This window comes from Humulus lupulus, chromosome 2, assembly GCF_963169125.1.
Source record: "Humulus lupulus chromosome 2, drHumLupu1.1, whole genome shotgun sequence".
NCBI lineage: Eukaryota > Viridiplantae > Streptophyta > Magnoliopsida > Rosales > Cannabaceae > Humulus > Humulus lupulus.
This window is the reverse complement of record NC_084794.1, coordinates 222,789,437-222,808,763: the sequence shown is the minus strand read 5'-3', so window position 1 is coordinate 222,808,763 and position 19,327 is coordinate 222,789,437.

Sequence of the window (19,327 nt, the reverse complement as noted above, 5' to 3'; positions counted from 1 at the left end):
AGCAAAACCTAATTCGCGTTCATTCTCGGGGGACGATCCCTATTAATAGTTATAATCAATAATCGGGCCAAACCCTAATCGCATATATCACGTATTGGGTTGAGTTTTCTTACCTTAGGTCAAAGTGCAAAGTATATTAAGAACAACCCTCGAGCACGATCTTGGTCCCAAGCCCCTAGTGATAACCTAGTAACAACCAATAGAGAATCTCGTCAAAACATGCAAATAAAGGCTTCCAAACCGAGTCCTATCCTCTGGGACGTTGATTTCTACTCAACCGAGTAGTAGGATTGGTCCTGAGCTCTAGGTTTGAGTTCCCACACTCAAAAACCCTCGCGGGGCTCAAAATCCTTCAAGCATCATGACTCAAAACAAAGGTGCTACAGCCCACCCCAAGTTAGAGAGCCCAAGCTCTCCTCTGCTTCGACAAGCATCGCGGTGTGCCCTACCAGGTGCCGCGACTTAAATGGCCCGAAGGCACCTGCTTCTCCCAGCATTCAAGTGAGTCACGGTGCCCCATGAACATGGTCGTGGCTCGACATGAAAACCCTATTTTTTCTCTGTTTTCCTCAAGCCAAAAACCTCGAAACACCTACCCCAACATAGCTAAAACTCAAAAGTAATGTCCCCAATCAAAACCCAAGTAAAATCTTTGCCAAAATCTCTTCAAATTCTCAACTCAGAACTGAGTTTCTAAAACTCCAAGAACTTAACTAAAAACAAGAAAACACAGAGATTTAGGGCTAGATATCGTTACCTCTATTGCCCCAATCGATGGTAAGTCTCTCCCAAAGCAATCATGAGCCTAAGCTACCCTCGATTCTCCTTAAACCACAAGAATTCCCAAGAAATTTTAAGAAAGTCTTTGAACGAGAGAGAGTGAGAATGCTGAACATTTTCCTCAGTTCTTTTTTTTTTTTTTTTGTGGCTTACTTAGACTTTAAGTAACCTTAAGCAAATCCCGAGGCTCGGAGTCCTGAAAACGTCCCCGAGGCCAAAATGGTCAAAATAACAGTAATTCCCTCCTAATCTCACTATTACCAAATATATCCTTGAATATGCATTCACGTTACTCGATAACTCGGTAATGTACTAGACACCCAAAATACCCCTTGAATCGCCCCGAGTCGGGTATTAGGTCCTGTTGTGACTTTCCCGCTACCTTGCTCCCTAGGATCGTCTTATGCCGAGTAACCCAAATATATCCACATAATAATGTGGTCTCTCACATACATCAAATATATGCAGATATATTCCAAATATACCCATACCGAGCCAAATTACAAAAATTTCCATTCTAATAAGAAACAAGCTCACATGCATATTTAATACACCTAAACATGCATATCTAGTAATATTATCATAAAACTCACATATTCACATACTTACACGCATATATATCACATAAACATATAATTTCCATAAATTGACATACTGGCCCATTTATCAAGGCCCTAAGTCTTATTAGGTAATTTGGGACATTACATCATTTGTTCATCTGTTTTCAATTCTCACTTATCATTCCTTTTATAGGCTCAATTAGGTCACTTATTTTTAAAAAATCAATAAAATAATAGGTAATATCAGGCATTATTTTGAAATTATCATGGGCTTTAAGCCCGTGAAATTTCTCATTTAATTATAAGCCCATTGGACTTAAATTCAAGGCCCATATTATTTTCTATAGATTAATTAATTAAATAATTATTTAAATTAATTGTTTATAATTTTAACCTTGATTTAAACTTATTTATTAATTAAGACACCAATTTTTCTTAAGTAATAAATCTGCCTTAAAATCTCTTTTCTTCTCTAAATTGCATAACTCCGTGAAACTATCCAAAATTGACCCAGTTAACTTTGATAATTCTAATTGATAATTAAATCAATTAATTGAGACTCTCTAGAGGACTTTATCCAAGGTACAGTGGGGACCATGGGCCTATGAAATCAAGCTCCAATAAGTTATCATAAATTTAACAAATAAGTTTACTAATTAATTCCTCGTGACTCCACTAAAGACTCATAATTGCACTCTTGAATTCATAGAACACTCTATAAGCAATGTAGATACTTTATTATTTATCCATTGTTACAGCCATAGTTATCACTCAATCCTCTGTAGACGGTCTATAATGAGATGGGACTAAAATATTGTTTTACCCCTCATTGTATTTTATCCTTAAAACACTTAGTTCCTTGTAAATGATATTTTAGTAAACTAATATTACTTACTGAAATGAGATCTCTATCATTTAGCACTTCGAACCAAACTAAAAGGAAACCATCATTTTACTTCTATATTAGAAGCTATTGATGTTCATATCTATGATTAACACTCCCACTCAATTATACTATTGAGTTCCCAAGATGTAAGTATGGGCTAGTCCGTAGGGTAAGCTGGTAACGAACAAGTCAAAGAACTCATGAAATACAATTAGTTAGAATACTGACCACTCAAAATTGAGATTGAATTGACATACAGTCAACTATATGATATGACTAGACTAGATAATAACGGTATGTTTACTTATCCTATCTATTGTCAATATCGGTCCAGTCCGATGTAACAAATACATTCGATCTTATCTACATTGCTAATGTTTTGGAAATAACATAACACTACAATGTGTAAGTAGATTGTATCGTAGATTAGCAAGTCAGTGTAAATATTGTGCACTGAATCATCTTAGGACTAACTTATTTTTGAACATATCATATTTATATTCCACTGTGATTATGTCACTATGGATATGATTAGCTATATGCTTGGAATTTAATAGAAGTTTATATTAAACAAATAATCATGAAAATAAAACATGTCAGCAAAGTGATTGATCAAGTCAAAAATGATTTCTATTCTTTTATTGATAATAAAATGAGATTACAAAGATATTGAGATTTAATTAGGGCATAAAACCTCAAAATATTCCCACTTGCACTAATTGAAACTAATGCCTTCATTCTAGTAATCTCATTTCCTTGATATGCTTATCAAATGTAGCTTTTGGTAGTGTCTTTGTTAACAGATCCGCAAGATTGTCTTTAGATGCAATCTTTATAACCTTCACATCTCCTGTAACGCCCTGGATAACCAAGATTGTTACACTGTGTGTTTAAAATAGTGCAAGACTTGCTAATCAAGTCATTTAAACAAAACGTGAGTCCAACGTCATCAACGGATTAGGAATAAAATATTTTGGTCACAAACAGGCTATTTTCATTAAAAGTGACAGTTTAATACATGGAAACTCAAAAACAGGGTTTAGATGATTTAGTTACAGCAAATTACAAAAGTTATAAAAAATTCAAGCCACTCTAATGGAAAAATGCACATTTTAGGTTTCCGCCCCTGTACAATTCCTCGACCGTGGCAGCCGAGCAGCTGACAATGTACACCTCGCCCCCAGAGCTCTCCAACTCATGGTTGACTCAGTATACCCTTTCCTTTACCTGCACCACGTAGCACCCGTGAGCCGAGGCCCAGCAAGAAAGCATGATATCATAGCAAGATCAACATCAATAACCAAATATTCCACAACGCACAACCAGGAATTCAGCAATTTATAACATTTATCCAATCAGTGATAACACTCAATAAATTAACAATTTGTCATCCAGACAATCAACAAATCATATCCATAACAAAATATTCACATTCATAATCAGCAGTTTATCACATCCATCAAATAATATTCAGGGTCGGCGTCCTTAGGTCGCACCCTCTATTGAACCCACTGTCTTCAGCTCACTTAGGTCGCCCCCAGTGTTATACCAACTAACTCCGGCCAGCTTAACCGAGCTCAGTGATAAATAAGCTGCCTCAGCTACTAGTGGCTGAGCCGCGCCCTGTGCGCAAATATTGATTCCGACACCCTTAGGCCGGTTATCACATGTCCCATGGCATAATACCATCTCATGACATGATATACAAATATAGGGAGCTCTTAGTCCCATCATGTTCTCATGGTTAATCACATTCACATAACAATGCATACAAACATAGGGAACACTTAGTCCCAACCTAACCACATAATCAGGTGCAGCTTTCTTACCTTTAGATTTCACTAGCTCGTTCAATTGATCCTCAAGCATGATCCCGTCTGAACCTTAGCGCGCACCTAGTCACAGCCATAAATCAGAATCACCACCAAACTTTAAATCCAAAACCTAGCCTCAGGACCAATCCCGAGCCCTCGGAAAGCCCTAATTCAACCAAACGAGGTGGTGGGATCAAATCCCGAGCCCCTGGGCAAAAACCCTAAGGAAAAACTCAAAAACCCCTCTCTGGAAAACGGGTAGCGCTACAGCGCTCCAAGGAGGGCGCTATAGCGCTGCAAGCAGAACCAAAATGCCCAGAAAGCCCAAGCCTAGCACTGTAGCGCCCAAAGGCTAGTGCTACAGCGCTAGTCACAGACCAGCAACACTCTGTTTTCCCTTCTTCGACTTTCCTCGAACCAAAATCCCTTGGAACCTTTCCAACCCTCAACCACACACCAAATTGAGTCTACCATCACCTATATCTCACCCCATACAACTCAATAACACAACACTTAACCACATGCATCATCAAACTAGAAAAACAAACATTGAACCCAAGAACTGAAAGATTCAACCAGAAATTCAAAATCTTAGAACATCAAAGCCAGAACTTGTTACCTTATATGGAGGATTTTGACCTTAAGTTATCCCTAGCATCCAACCAGCCTCAAGCCCTTCAACTCCTCAAGTTCATATCCCTTTATTCCATCCAAAACTCAAGCTTAGAAACCATCTCATTAAAACTCAGAAAAACACATCAGGAAACCATGAAACTTACCTCAATTGACTGGCTAAACCCTGCTAGTTCTTCAAGATTCACCAAGGTCTTTAGCCCTAAGCTCCATCCTGAGCTTACTTTGGAATTCCATATCCAAAGCTCACAAAGAATGGTGAAGAGATGACCCAGCCGAAAGAGAGAGAGTAATAGCTCTAAGAGTTCTGTTTTTCTCTCCCTCCTTCTTCTTTTCTTTTCCTTAAGCTTCTGAGTCTATCTACAACTTCCACTAAGATTATAAAGAAGAATATAACCTATGTAACGACCCGGATTTTCAAGACTCGATAATGCGGAAATATAAATGTTTTCATTTAACAAAATGTCTCAAAAACCCATAGAAAAAAAAACTTTTTAAAAAGTCGTATGGCCATACTTAACATTTAGTTACAAACATGTTTTATAAAGATTAGAGTGAGCCTAGTTTAGGAAAATTACACAATATTTCCAAAAATAAAAAGGCTTCCCAAAAGGTCGGTCCACATGTACATTTGCAAGGAAGACTCCAGCGCTCACTGCTCTGCCCTGCCCTTGCCCTTACCAACAACATGAAACAACTAGGTAAGCGAAAACGCTTAGTAAGATCAACTTTCAAACAAAGCAGATAGAGAAATAGGGATCCGGACCCATCCGGACCCTACACAATCAATTTCAAGAACGCTAAAGCGTCCTGGCAAACTTATGGTCATGCCTGATAACCAAGGATAAATTAATTCATATCTAGATAAAAATCCTGCACTCAGAAAAATCCCAGAACAAGCAGATATATTATATCACAACTATATCTTATCAACAATTATATCCCTGCACTCAGAAAATCCCAGAGCAAGCAGATATATTATATCACAACATAATTCGAGACCAACGCTCGACAATTTCTAACAATTCATGCGTAACGCGCCCTCCAACATAATTGCTAATCTGTAAAAGAGAACCGAGTCTCCACACTAAGATCTAGCCAATAAACATTCTCATCAAGGGTAACTATCGTGTTACCTAGGGCATCGCTACTTATCCAAGAGCGTAATCCAATTTACACGGTTTTACGGAGACTTCTATGTTAATCAGTGGTGCTGGTGAGCAGCTGCCCCTAGGGTGTTCAACCTCACTCTATCTTGGCAACCCCTAGTATCTCTAGGCACTCTCACGGAATGGCCAATATTCACGGCTGCTATCCGGGAATAACTTATCAGAGCACTTTCTCGGATTCTAACCGTCCAATGATTAAGTAAGCATGAGGGCCCCTAGGTCCCATTTATCTTGGCACCCCTAGGTTTAACCAGCTTATCCTCATCTCATGGCCACTCGTCGTGGTAATGAACCGGACATAAATAAAATCAAGCAGTGTGACGGGGATCAACCGTCTAGGATATGACGGACTTCTACCGTTCATATTTTCTAAATCAGCACTCACTAGACTAACGTCTCTAAGCAACTTTCTATGACAGCCTATATATGTGCATGTATCCCTATACTAACATACAAGACAATAATCATTTCATGTTGCAGCCATACAATATAAGTTGACTTACTTGGAGTCCTTAGCGCTCAGCAAGTTTTCACCCTGCAACGTTCAGTCCAGTTACGCTTAGCCAATACTGTAGTTATCCATACAGTATACTCGGATTAATTATGGCACTAATAATTCGTTATTATTATTTTGGGCAGTTTGGTCATTTTAATAAAAGTCATTTGTAAGGATTTATAATCCTTATTTGGGTTTTAAACCTATTAAGGAAAGTTATACAAAATATTCGAGACTAAACCCTAAGTCTCGGGGAGACCTATCCTAAGGTCTCGATACCTAGGCTCGGGTATCACAATGGTATTTCCCCACAACCCGCTAAAAATCTTACTCTTTCAAGGTATCGCTATTAACCCGCACTTTCGACTAGTCGGTTAAAATATGTAAGATTTTAGCCGGTATTATATCCAGAAAATACAAATAAATTCCTTAATTATTTTTAAAGAAAATAAACTCTTTAAATTTTCCTTTTATTTTTCTTAAGGTTTTAATATCTAAAAACCGTTTTAAGAAAATTGCCTAATTTGTCTTAATTAGGAAAACCGTTATAAATTTCTCATCTTGACTAATTAATTTTCTAAAAGAAATTAATCAATTTTACTTACTAGAAAAATCATTCATTTAATTATTTTCTCAAAATATAGGGTTTTAAACCCTCTTTTAATTTATTAACTATTAATAAATTAAATCTCTTATTTTTAGAAAGAATAAAAACTCTTTAATAAAAATAATTCATTTAAACTCAAAGGGTAAATTTTAGTGAAAATATGATTTCAAGACTTACCATTTTATATCTTGAAATAAACAAAATTTTACTTTTTACCTTATGTTCCAAAATATCATTTTTACACTAAGTGTGAAAAACCTATTTTTCACATTTTTAACTACATACTTCGTTAGTTCATATCTTGAAATTTACTTACCCAATTGTTACCAAAATTTCCCAATTCCATTTTTGTTATGCCATTTAGGTCTTTGTAAAATCTTAGGTCAAAATGAGCATTTTTGATTGGTGAAATCATTTTCCAACAATGAGGTAAAAATTACCTTATTTTCAAGTCCTTATTTTTTCCAAACTTTGACAGCTAATAACTTTCAAACCGTTTAATATTTTCTTACCAAATTTTACAGTGGACTAATAGGTTATGCCGGAAATGTGTTCACAAAAGTTTAGAAAAAACTGGGTTCATTTGCCCTATACAGTGGCTGTCCAAACTTGGTTCCGAAAATTAGAATACGAAAAAACAGTTTTTTACCTAAACTTTGAAATAGCATAACCTACTCATTTCTAAACATTTTTTAGTGTTTCAAAAGCTCAATTTTATGTACTCAATCTCAACAACATAACAGTACAATTTAATTTTACAAAAACAATATACAGTGGCTGCTTGACCCCTTGGAAGTCACAGCTTAAAACATGTTTTGTTTTAGGGTATCCTACAAAACCCTTGGGGGTTTTGGTTCCCATTTTCAAAAATCAATACACATGCATCATAAAAATTATTAAACAACTACCATAACCTTATTACATCATCAACAAGAAACTCTAAGCATTAGATATACAAAAAAATGCTTAAAACTAAAAACCCTACAACAAACTCATCAAAAGTAAACTTTTTACCTCTTTGGTGTTCTTGCTTAAGGTTTGGACCTTCCTATAAGCTTTGACTCCTTCAAAACCTTTCAAAAACCCTAACAAACTTCCCCCAACAACATAGTCAATTAGCTATTTGAAACTCTATGCTTAAAACTTTACAAAAACCTAGATTAGTGAAAGTTTACCTTAGGGAAAATACTTCCTAGACCAAGACTTAGCCTCAAAGTTTCCTTGGTGTTCTTGGGCTTGAAAAATGGAGAGAACACTTTGAGAGGTCTTCAAAAATCAGATGATTGAATGTGAGAGAGTGGTGTGGTCGGTTGGGGAGGGATGGAAGAGTTATATACTATCTAATTTACCCTAAAAACACTCAAGTGTTTTACCCACTTGCTTTTATCCCTAACCTTTAATTAAATGGGATTTAAATCTTATAAAAGTGGGTTCACACAACTCTAAAAGACCACATGGCCGGCCACCCTTTGCCATATATGATCATTTCATTTTTTTTTTTTTTTAAGGGTTAATAAATGTTTCATAAGAAGAAAAGTCCAAATTGACTTTTGACACCTTTTTCACTCTTATTAAGTTTTAATTACCAAACTTAACATTAATTAATTAAATTAAATGTATCTCACATTTAATTTAATTAATCACATAATAAAATTTAACCTAAGGTCCATTCGTGGAATAAAATTCCCCATTTCGGCAAAATTAGGCATTTAGCACAAAATGCCTTAAAATTTCCATTTTCTTTTAGGTTTATTATTTTTGACCAAACTTTAACTTTTATGAATGTATTTTATGCCCAAAATATAATTGCCATGATTTTTCGTTTTATTTTCCGAGATTTTTACCCGATCAGGGTTTTTGTGTCGGTCCAGGACCGAAAGTCTTATCTTGACTTTTAAAATCACAAAATTCATATTTTGGCTAGCAATAACTCATGGAATACTTACAAACAAAATATAATATTATTTAAAATAATATTCTTAACCCGGGGGAAAAATCCCGACCCGAGTCGTTTAAAGGTACCCAAAAACGTAGGACGTTACAATACCTACAATTTATAAAGGTTTCGTCCTCGAAACTTAAAACAAATGAGGATACGGCTCCCTCATCTTGTCTTCTGTTTCCCAGGTTGCCTCTTCAATGCCATGGTTACACAACTGCACCTTTACCAATGGCACCGTCTTGTTCCTCAACACTTTTTCCTTTCGGTCTAGTATCATAACCGGTTTTTCCTCATAGACGAGTTGAGGATCCACGCTCAGCTGCTCATAGCTGATTACATACGAGGGATCACGCATGTATTTTCTCAATAAGGATACATGAAACACGTCATGCACCTTAGACAGGGTGGGCGGAAGAGCTAAACGATAAGCTACTTCCCCGATCCTTTCTATGATTTCGAAAGGTCCAACGAACCTTGGGCTAAGCTTTCCTTTCTTTCCGAATCGCATAGCCCCTCGTAGTGGAGCTACCTTCAGCAACACATTATCGCCAACCTCAAACACCAGGGGTCTCCTGCGTCTATCAGCATATTTGCGTTGTCGATCAACCGAAGTTTGCAAGCGTTGCCTTATCCGTCGGATGTCCTCTGTAATCTGATCAACCTCATCCGATCCGAGAAACTTTCTTTCACCGGTCTCGTGCCAATGAATCGGTGATCGACATTTCCTTCCATACAATGCCTCATACGGAGCCATCTTGATGGAATCATGATAGCTATTATTGTAAGCGAACTCTATTAGTGGAAGCTTCTCATTCCATGACCCTTGAAAGTCGAGCACGCAGGCTCTTAGCATATCTTCCAGTGTCTGAATTGTTCGTTCACTTTGACCGTCTGTTTGCGGGTGGAAAGAAGTGCTAAACTTCAGTTTAGTACCCAACCTCGTTTGGATTCTATTCCAGAATGTCGAGGTAAAACGTCCGTCGCGATCTGAAACGATGGAGTTGGGTACACCATGCAGTCTCATTATTTCTGCAATGTAAATATCTGCTAACTTATGTGCGCCATAAGTTACCTTGATCGGCAAGAAATGAGCGGACTTAGTCAGCCTATCCACGATAACCCAAATGGCATCGTGCCCCTTGGGAGTGGTTGGTAGACCTGTGACAAAGTCCATAGTGACCATCTCCCACTTCCATTCCGGAATTTCTAAGGGTTGTAACAATCCGGCTGGTCGTTGATGCTCGGCCTTTGTCTGCTGACAAGTCAAGCAGTGTGCCACATATACTGCCGTCTCCTTTTTCATTCCAGGCTACCAAAAGTACTTCTTCAAGTCTTGGTACATTTTTGTGGTACCCGGATGCATGGCATAAGGAGCATTATGTCCTTCGAAAAAGATTTGCTTCTTGATCTCGTCATCATCAGGAACACATATTCTTCCCTTGAACCCCAATATTCCATCCTCGGAGATATGGAATCCTGGTCGCCCCTCGTTCCTCACTTCGTGCATCAATCCTTGAACCCAAGGATCGACTAACTGCCCGCCTCTTATAGCTTCCATAATGGTAGGCTCGATTGAAAGATTAGCCAGTTGACCAACTACTATCTCTAAATCCAAGGTAGCAAGGTCGGCTTGTAACTGCGGCGAAATTTCCTTCACTGTCATCACATAAGCACCTGGTTGTCGACTCAATGCATCTGCCACCTTGTTTGCTTTTCCCGGGTGGTACAGAATGTCGCAGTCATAGTCGTTAAATAGTTCCAACCATCGACGCTGTCTCATATTCAATTCCTTCTGAGTGAAGAAATATTTCAGGCTTTTGTGATCAGTGTAGATGTCGCAGTGTATCCCGTATAGGTAGTGCCTCCATATTTTTAGAGCGAAAACCACTGCTGCAAGCTCCAGGTCATGAGTGGGATAGTTCTTCTCGTAATTCTTTAGCTGTCGAGAAGCATAAGAAATTACTTTTCCGTGCTGCATCAGCACTGCTCCCAACCCTCGGCCTGAGGCGTCGCTATAAATAGTATATCCCTCTGTGCCATTGGGGATTGTCAGCACTGGGACAGTCGTCAATCTTGTTTTCAGCTCCCGAAAACTCTCCTCACACTTGTCAGTCCATTCATATTTGATATTTTTGCGGGTAAGGGCAGTCATTGGTGCGGCTATTTTGGAAAATCCTTCCACAAATCGCCGGTAGTATCCCGCTAACCCAAGAAAACTTCTAACCTCATGCGCATTTTTCGGAGGTTTCCATTGCTTAACAGCTTCTATCTTGGCGGGATCTACTGAAATTCCATTTCCCGACACTATGTGCCCCAGAAAACTTACTTTCTCTAGCCAGAATTCGCACTTCGAAAACTTAGCATAAAGCTTTTCGTCTCGCAGACACTGGAGGACCAGTTCCAGATGTGTTGCATGCTCTTCCTGGCTTTTCGAGTATATCAGAATATCGTCAATGAACACGACGACAAACTTATCCAAATACTCACGAAATACTCGGTTCATGAGATCCATGAATGCAGCAGGCGCATTGGTTAGTCCAAAGGACATCACTAAGAACTCGTAGTGACCGTAGCGCGTTCTGAAGGCCGTCTTTGGTATATCCATCTCCTTAACCTTGAGCTGATGATAGCCTGATCGCAGGTCTATTTTGGAAAATACTGACGCTCCTTGTAGTTGATCGAAAAGATCGTCGATCCTCGGTAATGGATATCGGTTCTTGATCGTCACTTTGTTCAACTCCCGATAGTCAATGCACATTCTCATCGTACCGTCTTTCTTCTTAACGAATAAGATCGGGGCTCCCCATGGAGAATGGCTTGGCCTTATGAACTTCTTGTCCAGTAACTCTTGCAGTTGTGACTGCAACTCCTTGAGTTCAGCTGGTGCCATTCTGTAAGGAGTCTTTGAGATCGGCGCAGTTCCCGGAATCAACTCTATCTCAAACACAATCTCTCGGTCTGGTGGAATCCCTGGGAGATCTTCAGGAAATACATCAGAAAACTTGCACACAACCGGTACATCCGATGGTTGTTGACTCGTTTCTTTATCCTTATCCACTATGTTTGCCAGAAAACCGATGCACCCGTCACTCAACATTTTTCTCGCCTTTATCGCAGAAATCATGGGACACTTCTTTTCTCTTGACGTACCCTTGAACTCGAATGGTTCTTCTCCTGCTGGGGTGAAGACCACTTTTCTACGCTTGCAATTGATAACTGCTCCATATTTGGTTAACCAATCCATCCCAAATATGACATCATATTCATGTAGGTCCAAGACTAATAGATCCACCATTAGCTCACGATTTTCAACCCAAACTGGTACGGCTCTAACCCATGTCCGCACCAGCATATCCTCACCCGAAGGCAAGGATACCCCACAAATAACAGGCATAGGCTCAGGACTTCTATTTAATTTTTCCACAAAGGATGCAGATACAAAAGAATGTGATTCACCAGTATCCATTAATGCATATGCTGAGGTTTGGGCAATAGAAATCTGACCTGACACCATATCAGATGGGCCAGCTCCTTTGTCACTTTGTGTAAGCGCATAAACTCGAGGCGGAGCTCCAATTTGTTTATGTTGGTCATTTCCATTGCCCTTGGCTGGCATTCGACAATCCTTAGCAAAGTGCCCTGGCTTTCCACAGTTAAAACAGACCCCGCACTCGCCCCGATGGCGGCGGTTACACTTGTTGCACAGTGGCCATTGTTCAAACTCACGTCTCGGCTATTTGTTGTGACTAGCCATTGCCTGATTGGGAGGTCCCCCTTTTCTTTTGTTATTTCCCCCAAAAATCGGTCTTGTGCCTCTTGGATTGTTTGTTCGCCCCGAGTTCTGGCCGAACCTCGGGTTGAACCTTCCCCTTGAGCCATTCTGATTGGCCTGAAACTGTCCGGGGTTGTTGGGAGTGAACCTCCGGTCTTCATTCTTCTGTGGATCTGGCTTGTCAGACACAGCCCAAGACTCTTGGAGAAGAGCCCGTTCCACAGCTTCAGCATACGTCTCTGGGCCAGTTCTACCAGTGTCTACACACCTAGCGATGTCTCTGCGTAGGCCCTTCATAAAACTCCAGGTCTTATTTTCTTCAGTGCTCACCTGGTTCTTCGCAAACCTAGACAGTTGGTCAAATTTTCGAACGTAGTCCTGCACGCTCGATGTTCCCTGCTTCAGATTAGTGAACTCATTCACTTTGTGCTCAATCACCGCCTTACTAAAGTACTTGCCATTGAACAAGGTCAAGAACTCTAGCCATTCCATCTCGGCAACGTTATGCCCTTTCTTGGCTGCGTCCCACCAGATGCGGGCATCTTTTCTCAGCATATAGGTCGCGCAGACTACCTTCTCTCTCTCAGTAGTTCCAATGAAGTCGAAGATTCTTTCCAAAATACTAATCCATTCCTCTGCCATTGAAGGGTCACTGCTCCCCTCGAATATAGGTGGATTTTGGTTGCCGAACCTTTCTGATATAGGTTTTGCTTGGGCAGCTCTTGGCGCTTCTACTGGCTGTACAGGTTGCTCAATGATAACCTGCGGGCCAAGGTTTTGTTCTTCATTGGTTGCAGGTGGTACTTCGTAGTTCTGAGAATTGTTGGGTGGCATGGGGAGTCGTCCCAGAAGGGTGTTAAATCTTTCAGCTTGGAGGGCATCAGCGTCCTCCTGTCTCTTTTGCCCTCTTTCTATTTGAGCTCCCTGCGTCTCCACTAGCCATTGCAGATTGTTCATCTGCTCGGCTATCTCACGAACTCTATCAGCTTGGTTTGGAGCTCTAGCGGCAGGCGCGTTCTGAGCTCTATCAGCAGGTGTGGCCTGGCCTCGGCTAGCAGCACCCTTTCCTCTTTGAGCTCTTGTCCTTGCCATTTGTTTGCTTTCAAAACAAAAGCTCCTAAGTGCATAAGGACGAGAAGTTAGTTATTGACACAGATAGTCAATCAACCTAATTAAACACGCCAAGCATATGAAGCACAACAAGAAATCAACACTTTTAAACGAAAGTTAGCAACTTCATTTCATAACCTATACCATATACAACAACGTTTCAAGTTTGGGTCGACCAGTCTAAGGGATTTACAAAATTAGCCCTAAAAAAAATGGACTTATAACCCTTCTAGACCAGTTACTAATTTCCTTAATCATATACAAGGTAGGTACATATTCAAAAAGTAAGTGGGCTTCTAACACCCATGCAACTCCTAACACCTAGTCGGAGTCGCTGTCTGCGGCCATATCAGAACCATCCTCAGAATCCTCCTCGGGATCTTCCTCGGGATCTTCCTCAGAATCTTCTACGGGATCTTCCTCAGGGTCCTCCTCGGGATCTACCTCAGGGTCCTCCTCGGGATCTTCCTCAAGGTCCTCCTCGGGATCTTCCTGATCTTGGTCCATCGGCTCCTCATAAGAAATTTCCCCGTCGCCGAGTTCGTCATTCACCACTTCCTCCGCTGGCAGGTTCTCAACTACCATGGGGTTTGCTACCGCTTGTCGTTGTGCTACCTCTATCGCATGTGCACGGGCATTCTGCGCAGCCCGGAGCTCGTGGAGGTCTATATGCCACCTTGACATCCTACCTCGAGGTCCAAAGGTCGTCTCTATGGATGCCCTAAAGGTATTCCAGTAAGGGATGGCTGGCCTCATGTGCCTCTCCTGGTACCATAGAAAAGCTGAGCCTCTGAGGTATAAACTTGCCAACTCCACCCTGAACCTATAGGGGGTACCTATGTTCTCAAAAATGGTGTCCAACGAGTAAGTCCATGCCCAGACTTCATTGGAATGGACCTCTCCGTTGAACACGGCAGGCACTATGCTGGTGAAGGCACGGAAAATTTGGACTCTCTGCCAATTGTCATACACCATAGGAGGGTTGATTACGATGGGATTCATCACTTCTGGTTCGCCAGCCATTTTCTTACTAACCTACAATTTATAAAAATTTAGGTAAATAAAAAGAAAACAATACACTACAGGAAGAAACAGTACTTACAGTGAGTGTCGGTCTATCTTTGCGAAATGTACATGTGGGTTGTCTACAGAACCGGCTCAACTCGAGCTCTGATACCAACTGTAACGACCCGGATTTTCAAGACTCGATAATGCGGAAATATAAATGTTTTCATTTAACAAAATGTCTCAAAAACCCATAGAAAAAAAAAAACTTTTTAAAAAGTCGTATGGCCATACTTAACATTTAGTTACAAACATGTTTTATAAAGATTAGAGTGAGCCTAGTTTAGGAAAATTACACAATATTTCCAAAAATAAAAAGGCTTCCCAAAAGGTCGGTCCACATGTACATTTGCAAGGAAGACTCCAGCGCTCACTGCTCTGCCCTGCCCTTGCCCTTACCTACAACATGAAACAACTAGGTAAGCGAAAACGCTTAGTAAGATCAACTTTCAAACAAAGCAGATAGAGAAATAGGGATCCGGACCCATCCGGACCCTACACAATCAATTTCAAGAACGCTAAAGCGTCCTGGCAAACTTATGGTCATGCCTGATAACCAAGGATAAATTAATTCATATCTAGATAAAAATCCTGCACTCAGAAAAATCCCAGAACAAGCAGATATATTATATCACAACTATATCTTATCAACAATTATATCCCTGCACTCAGAAAATCCCAGAGCAAGCAGATATATTATATCACAACATAATTCGAGACCAACGCTCGACAATTTCTAACAATTCATGCGTAACGCGCCCTCCAACATAATTGCTAATCTGTAAAAGAGAACCGAGTCTCCACACTAAGATCTAGCCAATAAACATTCTCATCAAGGGTAACTATCGTGTTACCTAGGGCATCGCTACTTATCCAAGAGCGTAATCCAATTTACACGGTTTTACGGAGACTTCTATGTTAATCAGTGGTGCTGGTGAGCAGCTGCCCCTAGGGTGTTCAACCTCACTCTATCTTGGCAACCCCTAGTATCTCTAGGCACTCTCACGGAATGGCCAATATTCACGGCTGCTATCCGGGAATAACTTATCAGAGCACTTTCTCGGATTCTAACCGTCCAATGATTAAGTAAGCATGAGGGCCCCTAGGTCCCATTTATCTTGGCACCCCTAGGTTTAACCAGCTTATCCTCATCTCATGGCCACTCGTCGTGGTAATGAACCGGACATAAATAAAATCAAGCAGTGTGACGGGGATCAACCGTCTAGGATATGACGGACTTCTACCGTTCATATTTTCTAAATCAGCACTCACTAGACTAACGTCTCTAAGCAACTTTCTATGACAGCCTATATATGTGCATGTATCCCTATACTAACATACAAGACAATAATCATTTCATGTTGCAGCCATACAATATAAGTTGACTTACTTGGAGTCCTTAGCGCTCAGCAAGTTTTCACCCTGCAACGTTCAGTCCAGTTACGCTTAGCCAATACTGTAGTTATCCATACAGTATACTCGGATTAATTATGGCACTAATAATTCGTTATTATTATTTTGGGCAGTTTGGTCATTTTAATAAAAGTCATTTGTAAGGATTTATAATCCTTATTTGGGTTTTAAACCTATTAAGGAAAGTTATACAAAATATTCGAGACTAAACCCTAAGTCTCGGGGAGACCTATCCTAAGGTCTCGATACCTAGGCTCGGGTATCACAATGGTATTTCCCCACAACCCGCTAAAAATCTTACTCTTTCAAGGTATCGCTATTAACCCGCACTTTCGACTAGTCGGTTAAAATATGTAAGATTTTAGCCGGTATTATATCCAGAAAATACAAATAAATTCCTTAATTATTTTTAAAGAAAATAAACTCTTTAAATTTTCCTTTTATTTTTCTTAAGGTTTTAATATCTAAAAACCGTTTTAAGAAAATTGCCTAATTTGTCTTAATTAGGAAAACCGTTATAAATTTCTCATCTTGACTAATTAATTTTCTAAAAGAAATTAATCAATTTTACTTACTAGAAAAATCATTCATTTAATTATTTTCTCAAAATATAGGGTTTTAAACCCTCTTTTAATTTATTAACTATTAATAAATTAAATCTCTTATTTTTAGAAAGAATAAAAACTCTTTAATAAAAATAATTCATTTAAACTCAAAGGGTAAATTTTAGTGAAAATATGATTTCAAGACTTACCATTTTATATCTTGAAATAAACAAAATTTTACTTTTTACCTTATGTTCCAAAATATCATTTTTACACTAAGTGTGAAAAACCTATTTTTCACATTTTTAACTACATACTTCGTTAGTTCATATCTTGAAATTTACTTACCCAATTGTTACCAAAATTTCCCAATTCCATTTTTGTTATGCCATTTAGGTCTTTGTAAAATCTTAGGTCAAAATGAGCATTTTTGATTGGTGAAATCATTTTCCAACAATGAGGTAAAAATTACCTTATTTTCAAGTCCTTATTTTTTCCAAACTTTGACAGCTAATAACTTTCAAACCGTTTAATATTTTCTTACCAAATTTTACAGTGGACTAATAGGTTATGCCGGAAATGTGTTCACAAAAGTTTAGAAAAAACTGGGTTCATTTGCCCTATACAGTGGCTGTCCAAACTTGGTTCCGAAAATTAGAATACGAAAAAACAGTTTTTTACCTAAACTTTGAAATAGCATAACCTACTCATTTCTAAACATTTTTTAGTGTTTCAAAAGCTCAATTTTATGTACTCAATCTCAACAACATAACAGTACAATTTAATTTTACAAAAACAATATACAGTGGCTGCTTGACCCCTTGGAAGTCACAGCTTAAAACATGTTTTGTTTTAGGGTATCCTACAAAACCCTTGGGGGTTTTGGTTCCCATTTTCAAAAATCAATACACATGCATCATAAAAATTATTAAACAACTACCATAACCTTATTACATCATCAACAAGAAACTCTAAGCATTAGATATACAAAAAAATGCTTAAAACTAAAAACCCTACAACAAACTCATCAAAAGTAAACTTTTTACCTCTTTGGTGTTCTTGCTTAAGGTTTGGACCTTCCTATAAGCTTTGACTCCTTCAAAACCTTTCAAAAACCCTAACAAACTTCCCCCAACAACATAGTCAATTAGCTATTTGAAACTCTATGCTTAAAACTTTACAAAAACCTAGATTAGTGAAAGTTTACCTTAGGGAAAATACTTCCTAGACCAAGACTTAGCCTCAAAGTTTCCTTGGTGTTCTTGGGCTTGAAAAATGGAGAGAACACTTTGAGAGGTCTTCAAAAATCAGATGATTGAATGTGAGAGAGTGGTGTGGTCGGTTGGGGAGGGATGGAAGAGTTATATACTATCTAATTTACCCTAAAAACACTCAAGTGTTTTACCCACTTGCTTTTATCCCTAACCTTTAATTAAATGGGATTTAAATCTTATAAAAGTGGGTTCACACAACTCTAAAAGACCACATGGCCGGCCACCCTTTGCCATATATGATCATTTCATTTTTTTTTTTTTTTTTAAGGGTTAATAAATGTTTCATAAGAAGAAAAGTCCAAATTGACTTTTGACACCTTTTTCACTCTTATTAAGTTTTAATTACCAAACTTAACATTAATTAATTAAATTAAATGTCTCTCACATTTAATTTAATTAATCACATAATAAAATTTAACCTAAGGTCCATTCGTGGAATAAAATTCCCCATTTCGGCAAAATTAGGCATTTAGCACAAAATGCCTTAAAATTTCCATTTTCTTTTAGGTTTATTATTTTTGACCAAACTTTAACTTTTATGAATGTATTTTATGCCCAAAATATAATTTCCATGATTTTTCGTTTTATTTTCCGAGATTTTTACCCGATCAGGGTTTTTGTGTCGGTCCAGGACCGAAAGTCTTATCTTGACTTTTAAAATCACAAAATTCATATTTTGGCTAGCAATAACTCATGGAATACTTACAAACAAAATATAATATTATTTAAAATAATATTCTTAACCCGGGGGAAAAATCCCGACCCGAGTCGTTTAAAGGTACCCAAAAACGTAGGACGTTACAACCTATCCTTTAGTAAGCCAAATGACCACCTTGCCCTCCCAATAATAACTAAACCTTTAAATCACTCTAGGGGCATTTTGGTCATTATTCCCAATTCCCGCTAATTCCTTTAGTGTCTTTAATATTTACTGCTTACCTTCTGATACCCAACTAATCACCAATTATATTTCTCAATATCAAATCATCTCCAATATATTCTGCAAATTCCCAGATACATCCCTAGGCTCACCCTGAGCCGGGTATAAATCCCCGCTGTGACTTTCCCGCTAAACCGCTTGTTAGGATCGCCTCGAGTCACAAGCTACAAGCATATCCACGTAATAATGTGGTCTCAACATTAGCCTACCAATATACACACAAGTATGCAATTATGCTCTCAATGAGCCAAATTACCAAAATACCCTCACAACAGAGTATATAACCCCATGCATGCCTTTATCATCATATAATAATATGAC